Source organism: Neophocaena asiaeorientalis, unplaced genomic scaffold (assembly GCF_003031525.2).
Source record: "Neophocaena asiaeorientalis asiaeorientalis breed wild unplaced genomic scaffold, Neophocaena_asiaeorientalis_V1.1 scaffold150, whole genome shotgun sequence".
Lineage (NCBI taxonomy): Eukaryota > Metazoa > Chordata > Mammalia > Artiodactyla > Phocoenidae > Neophocaena > Neophocaena asiaeorientalis.
This window is the reverse complement of record NW_020176571.1, coordinates 1,095,706-1,112,842: the sequence shown is the minus strand read 5'-3', so window position 1 is coordinate 1,112,842 and position 17,137 is coordinate 1,095,706. Positions and strand designations below refer to the sequence as shown.

Sequence of the window (17,137 nt, the reverse complement as noted above, 5' to 3'; positions counted from 1 at the left end):
TACAGGGGCAGGAGGTGCCTCGGCCCCGCACTGGGGGTGACCCAGACCACTCTCGGGGCTCGATCGGTGAGGAGGAGGGTGCCCCCAGGCCTCCTTCTGTCGGCCCCGTTTCTAACCTGGACCCGCCCCGCCAGCCACGTCAGAAGCGCTCAGGAGCCCGGGCCTCCACCAGGTCCCCACACTGCTCCGTAGTTTTAATGAGAACAGCCCCTGTTTGCACCATTTGTTCAGCTGCGAAGTAGCTGACGATTCTTCCGAGCTGTGAGCGTTCCCTTCAGGGGACAGCGGAGGCTCTGGAAAAGGCAGCGTGAGCTTTGCCTCGTTGAGAGGGGCCCCGAGACACTCCACCAGCAGCCTCCCGCATCCTCGCTGGGTTGGGGTCAGAGGGTCACAGAGCAGTTTGTGACGGCTCGGTCCAGACTTGAGAAAGCAGTCAGAGCACAAAGGATGAATACGGCAACCCTTGCCAGGGGTGGGTGTCTCACATGCACAATTTCTTTTCTTTTTTTTTTGAAGTTTAGTTGATTTACAATATTATATTAGTTTCAGGCGTATAGCATAGTGGTTCAGTATTTTTATAGATTGTATTCCATTTGAAGTAATTACAAAATAATGGACCTAATTCCCTGTCCTGTACAATATATCCTTGTAGCTCATCTATTTCATACATAGTAGTTTATATCTCTTAATCCCCTATCCCTATCTTGCCGCTCCCCCTTCCCTCTCCCCTTTGGTAACCACAAGTTTATTCTCTGCATCTGCGAGTCTGTTTCTGTTTTGGTTCATTCCTTTATTAGTTTTATTTTTCAGATTCCACATGTAAGTGATAACATACAGTATTTGTCTTTCTCTGACTGACTTATTTCATTTAGCGTAATGCCCTCCAAGTCCATGCACGTTGCTGCAAATGGCAAACTTTCATTCTTTTTGATGGCTGAGTAATATTCCTTTTTATATCTCCATTCTTCTGCTGATGGACACTTAGGTTGCTTCCATGTCTTGGCTACTGTAAATAATGCTGCAGTGAACATTGGGGTACATGTATCTTTTTGACTTATTGGGGGTTTTTTCAGATATATACCCAGGAGTGGGATTGCTGGGTCACATGGTAGCTCTATTTTTAGTTTTTAAGGAACCTCCATACTGTTCTCCATAGAGGCTGTATCAATTTACATTCCCAGCAGCGGTGCAGGGAACGCCCTTTTCTCCACACCTTCTCCAGCATTTGTTATTTGTAGACTTTTTGATGATGGCCGTCCTGACCGGTATAAGGTGATGCCTCTGTGTGGTTTCGATCTGCATTTCTCTAGTGATTAGTGATTATGTGCATGATTTCTAATTCTCACAACTGCATAAGGTAGGCATTCGTATGCCCCCTTTTCAGACGGGGAGACTGAGGCCGTAGAGCTCCAGTACGCTTCCCAGGCCACCTAACTAGGAGCTGGTGGAACTGGAGGTCAAGCCGGGGCTGATTCCCAGGCTGTGCTCTTGCCACGGCACAGAGCACCGGTGGGGCGAGAGGCCGTGGGTTTGCTCTGAAGGAGCAGGGGGTGGGGGAGGAGTCCAGAGCTGGCCGGCACGAGGGCTCCTGGCTGGGCTGGGACACGCTCCCTCGGCCCCCAGTGCCAGGCATGGGACTGATGTCTCTGTTGCAAGACGTGGGTCCCCAGGCAGTGGCATGCTGGTGGCATTCCGGCCGCAGCATGGTGCCTTCAGCCGGCACGGGCCCCTTGACAGGGAGTGACAGCTGGGATTCAGCTCCTGCGCCAGTGGCAGCAGGAACGCGGTGGAACAAGGGGGAAAACACTGTAATTACCTCAGCACGTTGCCACGTTTCTCTGCTGTCAGGATGGTTTTGTTTGCTGATTTATTTTGATCTTCTTGAAAATTAGTTGCTGCAGTGCCTTTGGTGTGTATCCCACTAGCTAGCAGTCAGCAGCGGCAGTGTAGGCCCAGCAAAGGTGACTTTCCTCTCCTTTTCCCAGCTTGTGTCCCCTTCTGTGTGTCGGGGCAGAGGGAGAGGATAGCTGTGCGTCTGTATGTCTGTCCGTCCCCTGGCTTCTCACCAGAACCCCGAGAGGAGAGTGTCTTGCAGGCTGCCGCCTCCCAGAAGGTTCACGCCCGCACAGTTGTCCCTAGACTCGTCTGCCCCGGCTTCCACCCAGACTCCCACCCTCTCCTCCAGCCCACGGGCGGCTCCCCATCTGTTCCATCCCAGCCCGAAGCCCCCATGGGCCCAGATCCACCCTTGACCTGCCACCTCCATCTGCTTGCAGGTGCCTGGACCCACTCCCAGAGCTTTTGTCCGTGGTACCCAGAGAACTGGGCCTGACACCCCTCTGCCCACGGACCCACTGCACGCTGTGCGTGCGAAGCTTGCTGTCTTACTCCAGCTGTGTAGCAGCCTTTCTCTCAGGTCAGGCCGGGAGAAGAAGGGAGCCGCCACGTTGCCATGGAAGCTTAGGTGGAGGAGAGGGGGCAGGCAGTGTAGACCGTGAGATGGAGAGGGAGCCGCCCTGTAGATGATGAGATGCTTGGTACCTTGCTGGATGGGCGCTCATGAGCAGGCCCTCTCGGGAGAGGGCTGCCATAGTGAACACTCCAGAAACAAGAGTTTTAGAGCCAGAAGGAATCTCTGAGGTCCTTGGGGCCAGTGAGTTCATTATTCAGAGGAGAAAGCTGAGGCCTTGGGGTGGCGCAGGGGTCTGCTTGGCGCTCAGCAGCAGTTCTGAGACAGGAACCCGGATCTCCGTGGCATTCTATCCAATAGGGGCCTGGTCGGTTTCAGGATAGAAGTAGGCGCTGCCCGGGTGCTGGGGTTTGGGGCATGTGCCCTTTCCTCCCTGGGATTCTGCCTTTAGCACTGCCTTTTGGAGCACGTTGGGGATTAGCAAACGTTTATTGCCAAAGAACGCTTTCTTCTAAGAAACCCTTCCACAGGACAGAAAAGGGCAGGGGTGCTTTGGTTCAGTGGTCTGTGGAGGGATGGATGGAAGGCCCAGAGTTTACCTGTTCGGCTTCCCCAGTTCTCCAAGGAGGCCCTCAGACGTCTCTCCAGCGCCATTAGGGCCCCATGGGATACACTGAGAAAGCAGTTAAGATTCCTGTTACCAGGCCGATAAATTGATGAAGACATTCCCAGCTCTACACCCAAGCGTGGATATGTTTGTCAGCGTACTTGAAAGCAGAGACCCGGACGATGGAAGAATGGGCTTCCCAACAGGACAGTTTTCATTAGGAGACGCTCAGAGAGAGAAGGAGATGTTTGCGACGTGGGAAGGGCAAGTTCAGCCAGCGAGACCAGAGAAAGTCTGATATATACGCTCTGGTTGCCCAGTGGCCTCACCCGGAGAATACACACCCTGCGCCTCTCCCTCAGCCTGTGTGCTTGTCCGCACGTCACAGGGGCTGCAGTTTCCGGAAGAATGATAGCATTAAGCTTTCCTGTCAGAGGCCACGCCCTCAGCTCATGCTGAGACTGACATTCGAGTAGCACTTGAGGCCGGGTGGTTCTCCCAGCACCCCGTGAGATGCTGTTACTATTATTATTTCTCCCGGGGGCACGGATGCCTGGCGGTCAAGGCCCTCAGCAGGGCCCAGCCGGGGGGTGGATTCCAGGAACTCTGTCCCGGCAGCTGGTGTTGTCCACACAGGGCTCAGAACTGCACCCCATTTTAAATTCTAGGGGAACGGACCAATGGGCGGAGTCACCAGAAGCCAGATGTTTTCTCCCGGTTTTATATCCGCCATTAATTTTTCAAGATGTTTTTGTTTACTGCGGTATCATTTTCATACGGTAAAATTCTCCTGTTTTAGGTCTACACTTCCATGAATTTTTTTAAATGGATTTATTGAAGTATTGCTTGCATACAACAGACCACATAGTTCAGGTGTGTACTTTGGAAAGTTTTGACCTGTGAGTAGACCCATGAAACCATCACCAAAGTCAAGAGGGTGAGCACAGCTGTCGCCCACAGAAGCTTCCTCATGCCCCAGGTGACCCCTCCAGCTCTGCCCTCCCCACCTCCCCTCTCTTTCTGTCACTGTGGATTTACACTTTCCATAGTTCGATATAAATGGAATCTCGTTGTGTTTGTACTTTCTGGCTGACTTCTCTCGTTCAGGATAATCACTGGAGGTTCATGGGTGTTGTCGGACGTATGGATAGGTCATTCTCTTTGTTGCCGAGGCCATGCCGTCTTACGAACAGACCAGAGTGTGTTCCCCTGTTGATGGGCATCTGGGCTGTTTCCGGTTCTGGGCTCTTTAAGTAAAAAGTCACTGTGCAAGTTTGTGTACTAGTCTTTTGTTTGGGCACATGCTTTCTTTCCTCTTGGGTAAATACCTAGGAATAGAGTGATTTCAGCAGGCGGTAAGTGCATGTTTAACTTTTTGAAGAAGTAGCCGAGCTGATCTCCGAAGTGGCTGTTCCAGACTGGTGGTTGCCAAGGGGGAGGAGGTTGGGGGAGGGATGGAGTGGGAGGTTGAGGTGAGCAGATGTAAGTTTTTATATATAGAATGGATAAACAACAGGGTCCTACTCTCTGGCACAGAACTATATCCAATATCCTATGATAAACCATAATGGAAAAGAATACGGAAAAAGAATGTAGGTGTATGTATAACTGAATCACTTTGCTGTAGAGCAGAAATTAACACAACATTGTAAATCACCTCTACTTCGATAAAGAAGAGGTGGCTGTTCCGTTTTACACGCCATCAGCAGCGTTTGAAGGTCTCAGTCCCTGCACCCCACCACTAACGCTGGTGTGCTCAGTGCTTGTCATTTTAGCTCCTGTGATAGGTACACAGTGGTATCTTGTTGCATTTCCAACTTGCATTTTCCTAACAGCTAATGACATCGAGTACCTTTCGTGTGCTTACCTGCCAGACTTGTATCTTCTTTGGTGAAGTGTCCGTTCATAACTCTTGCCCATTTTACAATTGAGTTGTTTTCCTAATGCTGCATTTTGAGAAATCTTTGTATATTCCAGGTACTAGTTCTTGAGTAGATACGTGCTTTGCAACTATTTTATCTCAGTCTTTGACTTGTCGCCTCTCTCTTATCTTTGTCAGAAACCAGTTTCCATCTATGTGTGGACCTGTTTCTGGCTCCTCTATTCTGTTTTATGGACCCGTTTGTCTTTACACCAAGAGCACACTGTTTTGATTATTAGAGCTTTACGGTAAGTCTTGAAATCAAGTATGTTAGTTACCCAAAGGGTAACTTTGTTCTCCTTTTATCAGAGTTGTTTGGATTATTCTAGGTCTTTTGCATTTCCATATGAATTTTAGAATCAGCTTGCCAATTTCTAAAAAAATATATATATATTTTTGCTTCATGTATTTTGAAGCTCTATTAAAGGTGCGAAAACATTATGACTGTTACATGCCCTGGACGAACTGACCCCCTTGTTGTTATGAAGAAAACCTTCTTTCTCCCTGGTGAATTTTTTGCTCTGGGCTCTGAGTTGCCTGATATTAATATAGCTCCTCTGGTTTTCTTTTGATTCATGTTAGTATTGTATAGCTTTTTTCACTCTTTGACTTTTATCCCATTTGTGTCTTTGTATTTGAAACACATTTCTTGTAAAAGCAGCATGTAGTTGGGTCGTGCTGTTTTATCCAGTCTGATGGTCTCTGAGTTCCAATTGGGGTGTTCAGATCATTTTTATTTAATATGATCATTGACATATGACACTAGATTTAAGTTCATCATCTTGCCGTTGTTTTCTGTTAGTCCCATATGTTCTTTGTTTCCTTGTCCTTTTCTGCCTTCTTCTGGAAAAACAGTACTCATATACTTTATTTTATTCTATTTAATCTCTTTTGTTGGCTTACAAGTTAAAATTCTTTGTTTTGTCGTTTTAATGGTTGCTTTAGGGCTCATCATATACGTTCTTAATTCCTCCCAGTCTACCTTCAAGTGTTATTTTATGACTTGACGTGTAGTATAGGAACCTTGTAATAGTCTGCTTACATTTCTTCCTTCACGGCCTTTATGCTCTTGCTGTCAATTGTTATAAACATATACATTGTTTATAATGTTTGCTCATAATACATTGTGGTTATCTTTGTTTAAGTAGTCTTTTAAAGGAAAACCACATATACATTTCTGGTGCTCTTAATTCTTTATGTAGATCCACGTTTCCATCTCATATCATTTTCCTTCTGCTTTAAGGACTTCCTTTAACAGTTCTTGTAGTGAAAGTATCTGGTAACGAAATCTTTTGACTTTCCTACGTCTGAAGAAAGTCTCTCTTTTTCACCTTTATTTTTGAGAGATATTTTGACTTAGTATAGAATTCTAGGTTGACGTTCTTTCAGTAATTTTTGAGCTGTCCTTCCACTGTCCTCTTGCTTACATCGTTTCCCACAAGATATCTGCTGTCAACCTTGCCTCTGTTTCTCCACATAAACATGTCTATGCTCCGGCAGCCTTTAATGTTTTCTCCTAATCTCTGGTTTTGAGCAATTTGATTATGATGTGCCTTGCTGTGTAAAATGTTTAACATATTTCCTATGCTTGATATTCATTGAACTTCTTGAATCTGTGAGTTTATACTTTCAAAATTAAATTTGGTAAAGTTTTGGCTGTTAATTCTATAAATTTCTTTTCAGTATCTCCCACTTCCCTATTCCTGTGGGAATTCTAACTATACATATATTAAATTACTTGAAGTTTTCACACAGCTCACTAACGCTCTTTTCTTTTTCTTTTGTTTTTCGAATCTGTCTTTCATTTCGGTTAGTTTCTATTATTATATCTTCAAATTTACTAATTTTTTTTCCGTGCATAATCTGATGTTAATCCTAAACAATGTATATTTTTTTATCTCAGACATTGTAGTTTTCGTCTCTAGAAGGACTTTTTGGGTCTTTTAAATATTTTTCATGTCTCTGCTTAAATTTTGACCATATGGAATACAGTTATGACTACAGATTTAATATCCTTGTCTGCTAATTCTAACATCTGTGTGATTCTGGGCCAATTTAGATTGATTTTTATCCTCACTATGAGTTGCATTTTCCTGCTCTCTTGCACTGGATGCCAGACATTGCAAATTTTACCTTGAATAATTCTGAATTCTTTTTTTTTTTTTTTGCGGTACATGGGCCTCTCACTGCGGCGGCCTCTCCCGTTGCGGAGCACAGGCTCCGGACGCGCAGGCCCAGCGGCCATGGCTCACGGGCCCAGCCTCTCCGTAGCATGCAGGATCCTCCCTGACTGGGGCACAGACCCGCGTCCCCTGCATCGGCAGGTGGACTCCCAACCACTGCACCACCAGGGAAGCCCCTGAATTCTTTTAAATTCAGTTAATTCAAAATAGTTTTATAAATATTCTCGAACTTTATTTGGGACTCAGTTAAGCGACTTGGAAGCAGTTTGATCCTTTTCTGTCTTGCTTTTAAACTTTGTGAGGCAGAGTCAGTATAGCATTTAGTGTAGGGATAAGTACTCCCCACGGCTGAGGCCAGACCCCTTGGGTCCTCCGCCCTGTGAATCATGGGTTTTTAAAGTCTGGTTCAGGGGCATCATCCCCAGCTCTGTGTGTGTATGGGGTGCTGTTCCCTGTAATCCTCTTGGAGGGGTCTGTGGCAGAAGGACCCTAAGGCGACCCCCTGCTTCTGCTTGCTCAGGCCTTTGTGTAGCCCCCTCCCCTTGAGTGTGAGTAGGACCTGTGGCTCGTTTCTAACCAATGAACTATGACAAAGTAATGGAGGCCTTTTCTGTGACCAGGTTACGTTCTACAAAAGGTGATGGGATGTCACTTGCGTGATCAGGTTACGGTGTGTAAGACTCCACTTTAGCTACCCGGAGCTGCAAGGCCTCCCAGGGGCCTGGGGAAGCAGGCGGCTGTGTGGAGGGTCTGTGTGCCAGGCAGCCTCTAGAGCCCAGGCTTTCTGCAGCCACGCGGAACAGATCCTGCCTTCCGTCAGACCGGGCTTGGAACAGATGCTTCTCCAGGTGACGTCGCACCCAGGCCGACACCTCGAGTACAGCCTGTGAGAGTGGACGGAGGGCCCGGCCGTGCTGTGCCTGGACTCCTGACCCACAGACACCGTGGGGTAATAAGTGTACAGTGTTTTAACCACTAAGGTTGTGGTGATTTGTTTCCCGGTTCTGCTCTCGGCCCCAAGTGGCCCCTCACTCACGTGCGTCCGTCACCCGAGGGGACCCTCTGCAGGGCGGCTCTTACCTGTCCAGTGGTCCATCCTCGAGGTCCGACTGCCTCGGTCTCCTCAGACTCTCAGCTCCGTCCCTTCAGTCGTCTGCCAGACCCCACCCAGGTCCCCTGTGTATGTCGTGGCCTGAAAACTCTTGACAAGGCAGCAGGGGAGCGGTCACAGGGTCCACCTGGTGGGTTTTCCATGTCTCAGGGATTGTCCTTTGTTGCTTGATGTCCGGGGTCTTGAAAATTGTTGTTTCAACCATTTTTCCTATTTTGGTTTTGGTTTTGGGCGTTCATGGCAAGAGGGTAGGTCTGGTCCCCGTTACCCCATCTTGTCCAGAAGCAGAAGTCTTCAGTTCCATGAATCTTGTCCTATTTCTGTAATCATATGACCACTATTGCAACCAAGATAGGAAGCATTTCCCTCGTCCCCCGAAGCATCCCCTGCTTCTTTATAGTTAACTCTCCCCCTCCCCCCCAGCACCTGGCAACCACGGATCTGGTTTCCATTCCTATAGCTCTGCTTTTCCCAGAATATCGTATAAATGGATCATTCAGTACGTAGCCTTTTAGTCTGGCTTCTTTCAACTTCTCATGCTGCTTTCACAAGTCTTCAGTGTGACTGCCTGAACCTGCTTCTCATTCCTTCTTATTACCAAGAAGCACCCCAGTGCATGGACGAATCACAGTCCTTTCAGTGATTTGGGAGTAATCCGTCTGAAGAGCTGCAGATATCCGGGAGAAGGTCAAAGTCCAGATCTCTCTGCTTTCCTTCCTTCCTCCCTCCTCACCTCCTTGCCCACCCACACTCCTCCCCGCCCACCCTCCCGCCTTCCTTTAGAAGGACCTAGGTGGATTTACCTGATAATCTGATAATGACGGTTATTTGAAAACCAACCCAGAGCTCTCCAATCCGTGTTCTGCAGGCTGAGACATCGCCCTCTGTCCCTGAAGCCGGACTCCTGGTGGAGATTCTGGGGGAGGGAATCCAAGGGTGACGTTTCTGGAGTTGGTGGACTTGGTTTGACATCACTCTTTGGAGGCTGCAATGGGATGCATCCAGTTTCTCCCACTTCTCCTCCTTTCCTGGCCCCAAAGGAAGGACAGTCCTGTGAGCCCAGAGGTGCCAGCTGACCTGATACATCCCTGGGTTGTGGAACTTAGTGCTTGGATTTCCCCCACCAGGAAAGCCTGGGGCGCCTGTCTGAGGAAGCAGGCGGGGGGACTGGCAGCTCCGCAGAAACTGAGACTCAGAGAAACACCTGCGGGAACTCGGGCCACCCTGAAGGTCCTGGGGCGGTGACCCCAAGGGTAGGTCACATGACCACCTCTTCCACATGGCAGCGCACAGGAGCTCAGGAGGACGAGGAACAGGTGTGCTCTGCACCTGTGTGCAGTGTCAGAGCTGGCCGAGCCCACTGAGTGAGCTGTCAGGAGTGGGGGTCCACCCACTCCCTGCTGGACCCAAGGGGGGAGCAGGGGGACAGGCGGCTCTCGGGGGAGATCAGCTCTCGGGCTTGGCCAGCTGCTTGTAGACCCTTCCTTGTGCTCAGACCTTAGAGCACGTGTTAATTAGGAATGTTCTCAGCTTGAAGTTAACAGGACACCCGGGAAGCCTGGAATAGCCTGAGGGTTGGTCCCGAAGCTCAAGGTGCCCCTGAGGACCCACTTCCTGCTTCCTCGTCCAGCCTGTTTGTACTCGGCTCCTTTTCTCATTTTTGCTGATGGCTGATGCAGACCCAGGCATCACACCTGAGTTCAAGGCAGGGGGTGAGGGAGGCGTGGTGCCAACGACACTCTCTGTCCCTTTTAACAGGAAACAGAGGCTTTCCCAGGGCACCCCCTCCCCGCCCTCCGAGGTAACACCTCTTGAATTGAATATGCATAAGTATCACCCAGGGATTTTGTTAAAACAGATTTGGACGCTGTAGATCTGGGGTGGACCCTGAACTTCTGCCCTTGGACGGAGCTCCCAGGGTGTGTCAGTGCTTCTGGAAGCCGCCTGTTGAGTGCAAGGGACCAGGCTACTTTTCCTTCATCTCTTTGCCGGGATCCAGTCGGCTACTTACAACTGGCTGCAAGGCCGGCTGACGAGGTAGCTGCGATTCTCAGCCTTCCCCGTGGACAGGGACAGAAGAGAAGGCAGACGGAGAGAGTGTGGGTAGCAAACCACCAGCTCGGGCTCTAGTGAAAATGCAGCCGTGGACTCTGATGTCACAAGGCGGACTTGGAACCAATGGGAGCTTTCCTCTCCACGCCGGACCGGTGGACCTGCTTCACTGGATCCGCAGCCACCCCCAGGGATGGTCAGCGCGTGCGCTGGGCTGAGTGTGGTCGCTGGGGCCGGGACTCTGCACCAAGCACAGTGCCCGGCACATGGCAGGCAGCCAGCGGTGTCTGCTGGCCTGGAATGTCCCCAGCACACCCTCTTATTACGCTGCCGCCTCACGTGGGTGCAGTGTGCCCAGCCGAACAAGTGGAACTTTGTTAAAATGCAGATTCTGTTCCGGTACATCCAGGATGAGGATCCAAGGTGCTGCTTTTCTTTTCTTTTTTCCGAATCCTCTTCCCTTTTTTTTTTTTTTTTTTGTGGTACGCGGGCCTCCCACTGCTGTGGCCTCTCCCGTCGTGGAGCACAGGCTCGGGGCGCGCCGGCTCAGCAGCCACGGCTCACGGGCCCAGCCGCTCCACGGCATGTGGGATCTTCCCGGACCGGGGCACGAACCCGCGTCCCCTGCGTCGGCAGGCAGACTCTCAACCACTGCGCCACCAGGGAAGCCCTCCTCTTCCTTTTTTTTTAAAAAAAAAAAATATTTAAATGTGGATTTACAATATTGTGTAAGTTTCAGGTGTACAGCTTCAGATTCTTTTCCATTATAGGTTATTACGCAATAATGAGTCCACTTTCCTGTGCTATACAATAAGACCTTGTTGGTTATCTATTTTATATATAGCAGTGTGTATCTGTTCATCCCAATCTCCTAATTTATTCCTCCCCCCTTTCCCCTTTGGTAATCATAGATTTGTTTTCTATTGCTGTGAGTCTATTTCTGGGTTGTAAATAAGTTCATTTGTATCATTTTTTTTAGATTCCACATATAAGTGATATCATATGGTATTTGTCTTTCTCTTTCTGACTTACTTCACTTATTAAGTCTGTAGGTCCATTCATGTTGCTGCAAATGGCATTATTTCATTCTTCTTTATGGCTGAGTAATATTCCATTGTGTGTATGTACCACATCTTCTTTATCCATTCCTCTGTCGATGGACACTTAGGTTGCTTCCACATCTTGGCTATTGTAAATAGTGCTGCTATGAACATTGGGGTGCATGTATCTTTCCAAATTAGAGTTCTCTCAGGGTATATGCCCAGGAGTGGGATTGCTGGGTCATATGGTAGCTCTATTTTTAGTTATCTAAGGAACCTCTGTACTGTTCTCCACAGTGGATGTACCGATATACATTCCCACCAACAGTGTAGGAAGGTTCCCTTTTCTCCACACAGGGTGCTGCTTTTTAAACAAGCTTCCAGGGGATCCCACTTTGAATAGAAAGGGCCCAGGACATGCAAAGTCAAGGCCTTCTTCCTGACTCATCAGGGCGAGCGGCTGTGTGTGAGGATGTGGGCAGATCCTGGTTACTGACCTGTTGGGGCGGGAGGCCGGGCGGGTCCCCTGTGTCTCCGGGCAGGGGACCTGGAGGCCTGCAGACCTCACCCCTGCCTTCCCCGGGCCCTGCCTGCTGAAAACAAAAGTGAGCAGCGTACCCAAGTGAGAGCAGAGACCAGCCAAGCTAATCTTTCAACAGCTCCTAACTCGCTTGGCTCCAGCTGGGAAGCAGGAATGTGGCACCATCCCAGCCTGGCCTTCGGGGGTGCGAGGACCCTTGGGCGACTGCGCAAGGCCTTGGACTCAGGTGCTTGAGCCTCCCAGGCAGGGAGTCAGGAGGGAGGGAGGGTGAGCAGGAAGCCCATATTGGGGGTTGGGGGGGAGGTGGGAGCTGAGTTCTCCAGAGCTGGGCTCTGGAATTTTTTTTTTTAAGTAGCGGGAATTGATTTACTGGAATTTCTTCTGAATTAAGAGCCAAACAAAAAGTTTCTTGCGGTTTCAGTTACACAAGAGGCCACTGCCAAGATGGAATGAATAAGAGCTGACTAGGGGAGAGACTGGGGCGGGGGGCCGGGGCCCCGGTGGAGCCGCTCTCCCCTCTCCCCGTCGGGCTCACTGCCCGCTCTGTGCTGCAGGCTTTTAGGAGAGGAACGGCCTAGATGGGTCTTCCTCCCAGGATCAGAAAGGAAAAGACGGGAGGGATCTGGGCGAGTGCCGTGTCCGCTGTGAGCCGCATCCACGTGTGAGTGATTACTGTGTGATTATCGTGTCTGATTTACGGTAACTCGGCCTCGCTCCCCAGGGGTCCTTGCTTTGCTTGGAGCCCAACCGATGGCAGTTGGACCAGATGGCCATCCTGGCCCGGAGCTACGAGGCCGTCGGTCAGCCTTGCCCAACAGGAGGCCGCAGCCGCCGCCCGCTGCCCCGAGGGCAGGGATAATGCACTTCCACTGGTGACCCCCAAACTTCACTTTTCTCGGTGCCCCTGGCCCCCTCCCCGCCACCTTCCTGGCAGCCACAGGGCGGCCGGGCCCCGCGGATCCCCTTGCTTCCCTCCACCTCTCTGCAGGGACAGGGGCCTGGATGGCACGGGCCTGCCAGATGCTTCCTCCCGGGGGGAGGAGCGGGGACCACCACAGGCTGGAGCCGCATGTCTCCCAGACCATGTCCCCGCTCTCGAAACGGGCCGCTTCCCTAGCAGGAACTTCCCCCTCCTTGGGTCATGTGGGTCGTGAGGGCTCAGGAGAGCAGACAGACCTCACAGCTCTGAACTCTGCACCCCGTGTCATCAGAGCAGGCACTCAAAGGGGGCCCTGGAGCAGATGCTGCACGGGAGCGAGGGCCCGGGGATCGGCAGATGCTGCAGACCATCCCAGGAGGCGCAGGGCCGGAGCCACTCGTGTTGGTGCGGCTGCAGTGGGGAGCCCATGGCGTGGAGGGGACGCCCTCCTTCCCGTGCTGGTCCCGCTGAGCAGCTCTGGGAACCCGGAGCCTGTTCTCTGGAACCCTCTTTGGGTTCCTCCTTACCCCCAGGGGCTGACCCAGTTCTTTTGGAAAGAGCTGGCATCACCCCAAGCTGACTTGTAGACCGTTGTTCTCTCTGAGTTCCGGCCCTCTGCCCCCAGCCCTCCAAACCCGTCTCTACCTGAGGGTTCCCTGCTCCCTGCTCCCAACCCGCTGCCAACTCAGAGATCATGGCTGCCTGCCAGGGGCTATTTTGGGGGCATGGAGGGGGGTCCTGTTAGGGGTAAAAGTTAAAAGTCCAAGGAAAACCTCACCGCTGGTGGACATCCGTCAGTTTCCACTGGAGGTGGGCAAGTGCTTTTAAAATGCACAGCTTTTCAGACTTTGAAATATTTGGAGTTACCGCCTTTTAGGGTCGGAGGTCACCCTAGAGACCTTAGTCCAGCCTCCACTTCACAGGGTCACAGGCGAGGAGGCTGAGAGGCCCAGAGGGGTTTCCCGGGGCTGGACTCTAAGGAGTTAAAGTAGGGCGTCCTGGGCCTCTTGCCCGTGTTCTCACTCGGCTCGTGTGGACCGCGGGATTTTGCTGGAGGTACTAGAATGGACACAGTGACCATGCCCGGAATCCCCATCCCTTGCGTCCGGCCACTTCTGTCCTGTCCTTTTTCTTTGCAAAGCACTTTGAACCTAGTCTTTCCATTTAGAGCTAATGTCAAAACTCCCTTAGAAACAGGTTTGGTTGTTTACACGAGAAGGGATTCAGGAGCCAGAACTTGACCCTCTGGGGATCATCTTTAACAAAGGAACTTGGGGAAATGTCCCAGAGGCTGGAGTTCCTCCAATGCGATTCTTTTGGGGAGGAGCAAGCAGAGGCGAGCCTGCCTTAGCAGGACACCAGATCTCAGGGCCCGCGTTTCAGGGCCTGTGTCTGCAGGACACATGCCCGCGGAGCAGCCCTTGGCCCGGGGGTGGGGTGGGGGGAAGACACAGTGGGGAGGGGGCCTGTGACCCGGGACCAGCTGCTCTGCTGTACCCCAGCCTCGGGGCTCCTCTGGCCGAGGAAGACCAGGCTTGGGAGGTCCCTGCAGCGGCCCGTGTTGACGGACACGGGTGATGTGCCGGCCGTTGGTCCCTGCCCTGGACGGCAGGAGGCAAGTGGAGATGAGAGGAGAACGCCTGATGTAACTGAGGCGTTCGCTTGGGCTCTTACAGATGGCTGTCCTCTCGGGGGAGAGAGAGGGAGTCGGGGGATCATTCTCACAAGTCTGCTGTTTTTCTTACTGAGTGACAGTCATTACAGGATAGCGGAATTCATCACCTTTCCAAAAGGATGTGTCTCAGGTGCTGACCTGACCTTGGCCGGGACAGTAACTGGTAGCAGCAGACTTACGTACTCCAAGCATACCGGAACCCCAGTGGAATTTTAAACAGATTTTTATTCTCGTTTTTGGGCAATACAATCCAAAGTCCACGGGTGGGGGCCTGTGTAAGAAATGTGGGTGCCCTGTGCCTGGGCTGGACCACGGTCACCCCTGCGTAGCGGGGCTCCCGGGGCCCGGATGTGCCTGCCCCCGGTTGGCAGAGGGTCTGTGGGCCGTTCAGGGCTCCTTACATGGTAGCCTTTCTTTCCTGCCTGTGGTCTCCTGGTATTCTTAACCCCTTCTCTCCAGCTTCTTTCCAAGGACTGTTCTAGAGGGGTGTTGCCGGGGATGGGCGCCCTCCTCGCATGAGCTCCCGTGAGGGGAGGGTTGTAGGCAGCATGGGGTCACCCCTGCCCATGTCGACTGTGGTCCCCACACGCGCCTGCCTGCCGTGTCACTGGACCAGTGACCAGCGTCCTTGAGGTTAATCCTAGGGGAACGGCGTGGCCACGAGTGGTTACGTAAGAAGGTGTAGTGTTGCGATCAGCGCCCTGAAGTCCAGCTGCAGCCTGCATGGTCTGGACGTGGTCTTGTCCGTGACAACCTACCTCCAATTCTGTGCTTCTGGGTAAAGGACTCGTGCGCCACTGGGAGGGGTCACGTGATTCTTTAATTATTCTTATGGTGGCCACACATCAGAATCACCTGGGATTCACGAAAACAACAAAAACTGGACACTACAGGCTAATTTAGACCCAGATGGAATGGGCATCGGACTCACCTGGAAGACAGGTGAAAACACAGATTCCTAGGCCCACCCCCAGAGCCTCAGTGGCTCCGGAACGGGGCGTGAGATTTTGCATTTCTGACAAGTTCCCAGATGCTGCTGATGCTGCCAGTCCGGGACCACGCTCAGAGAATCGTGGCCTCAGAGACGACTCAGCCTCTCTGCGGGTGTGACCAGGCATCAGGATTTTTTCAGACTCCCCAGGTGGTTCTGAGGTGCAGCCACGGCTAAAAGCTGCTTCCACCCGTGGGGTCCCTGCTTCACTGCTCAGCCTATACCAGGGGCCACGCGGAGGTGGAGGAGGCTTTGGGGGGCCTCTGACCCCTGAGCCGCCAAGGGGTGCGCGGCCCTGCCCGGGACACGGTGGTCGCCCTTGTCCTTCTGAGAAGTGAGGTGAAGGTACACCCCCAGCCCTGCCCCTCAGACGTGAATGTGCAGGACGTGGCCGGAGCCATCTGCCCGGAGCCTCCTTCCCCTCGAGCCAGCCTCTCCCTGAGGTCTGATCCCGCCTTGCCAAGTCGTGCGGATGGACTGTTTACCTCGCCCTGGAGGTTCGAGGTTCCCGTGCGGACCGAGGACAAATCACCCGGTGGCCCCGGGACCCAGAGACACAGTCGGCTGCTCTGGGGTAGCCGGGTGCATGCAGGCCATGCCCACCACCCCCGTCCCCACTGAGTGGGTCTGCAGTTACGTCCTCCTCCTTCAGCCCTTGGGCCCTGGGCTGTGCTCCTTGATGGGCTCTGCATTTGCCGAGGCCTCGGGACGGGCCCTTTCTGCCCACTTTGGGTGCCAGGCTGAGAGCCTGCCCTCGTGTCCTGTGTGTCGTGTCCTTGGAGGGACTGAGCCTCCCTGGCCTGGTCTCCCCAGGACCCCTCCCTGCCCCGCTCTCGGGTGTCCACACTGTGAGTGGCCCCATGGCCTGGCGGCACCGGTCAGCGGATTCTGTGGGGCAGCCTCGTGGGCCGGGCGGCCGCTCCAGCAGCCAGTGTGCGTGTGTGACCCGAGGATGACGACGGGAGCAGCAGGGCAACACGTGTGGGAGACGAACTTTAACTAAAAGTCTGTCCTCCGGCTCAGCCTGCCTGTGAGGATGCAAATGCCAAGCTCAGGCTGCCCGGCCAGTGGAGAGGCTTCCTTCACGCAGGGCGGACGGAGGGGAAGCACGGGAGCTCGTTGACATCGGAGGCCTTGGGTCGGTTATGCAGCAAAGGCAGCCCAGGGGGGAGAGCAGAGCTGGGGCAGCCAAGGCCTCCTCTCAGGCATCGCAATGGGGGTGCAGGGGCTGCAGGGGTGGGACGCGGGCTCTCGGGCGGAGAACGGAGCTGTGGGGAGGACAGCCTGAGGCCCGCTGGCCCGCCGGGCACCCCATTTGCTGGAGCCCGAGAGGGGTGGGCCGGGGGAGGGGAGCCACCATCTCCAGGCGGCAAAGGCCCCCTTCGAACTCTTTCCTGTAGAAATCTCCAGAAAAGGGATGGAGAAGAGGCACAGAGTCCGTGAAATGTGTGTTTGCCGCCTGGACTCTGGTAGGTTCAGGACTCAGCTCTGTAACAAGCAGCAAGGGTTTGCTCACGTCCGCCGTGCACTGGTGCAGGGCGTCCTCGGGGAGAGAGACATGGCCCGGCCCCTGAGGTCGCTGTGCAATTGGAGGACACAGACAGAAGCAGGCCGCCATTGTACGCGTATGGGGCCAGGCATGCAGTGCAAACCGGGGACGCCCAGATATGCAGTGACTTTTCCGGGT

The 17,137-nt window shown here is 52.7% G+C and overlaps 1 protein-coding gene across 2 annotated transcripts in view; it reads left to right on the top strand.

Annotated features, from left to right (window-relative positions):
• Positions 1-17,137, top strand: part of CACNA1C (calcium voltage-gated channel subunit alpha1 C) — a 420,733-nt gene that overhangs the window by 114,445 nt on the left and 289,151 nt on the right. The gene's annotated exons all lie outside the window — the stretch shown is intronic.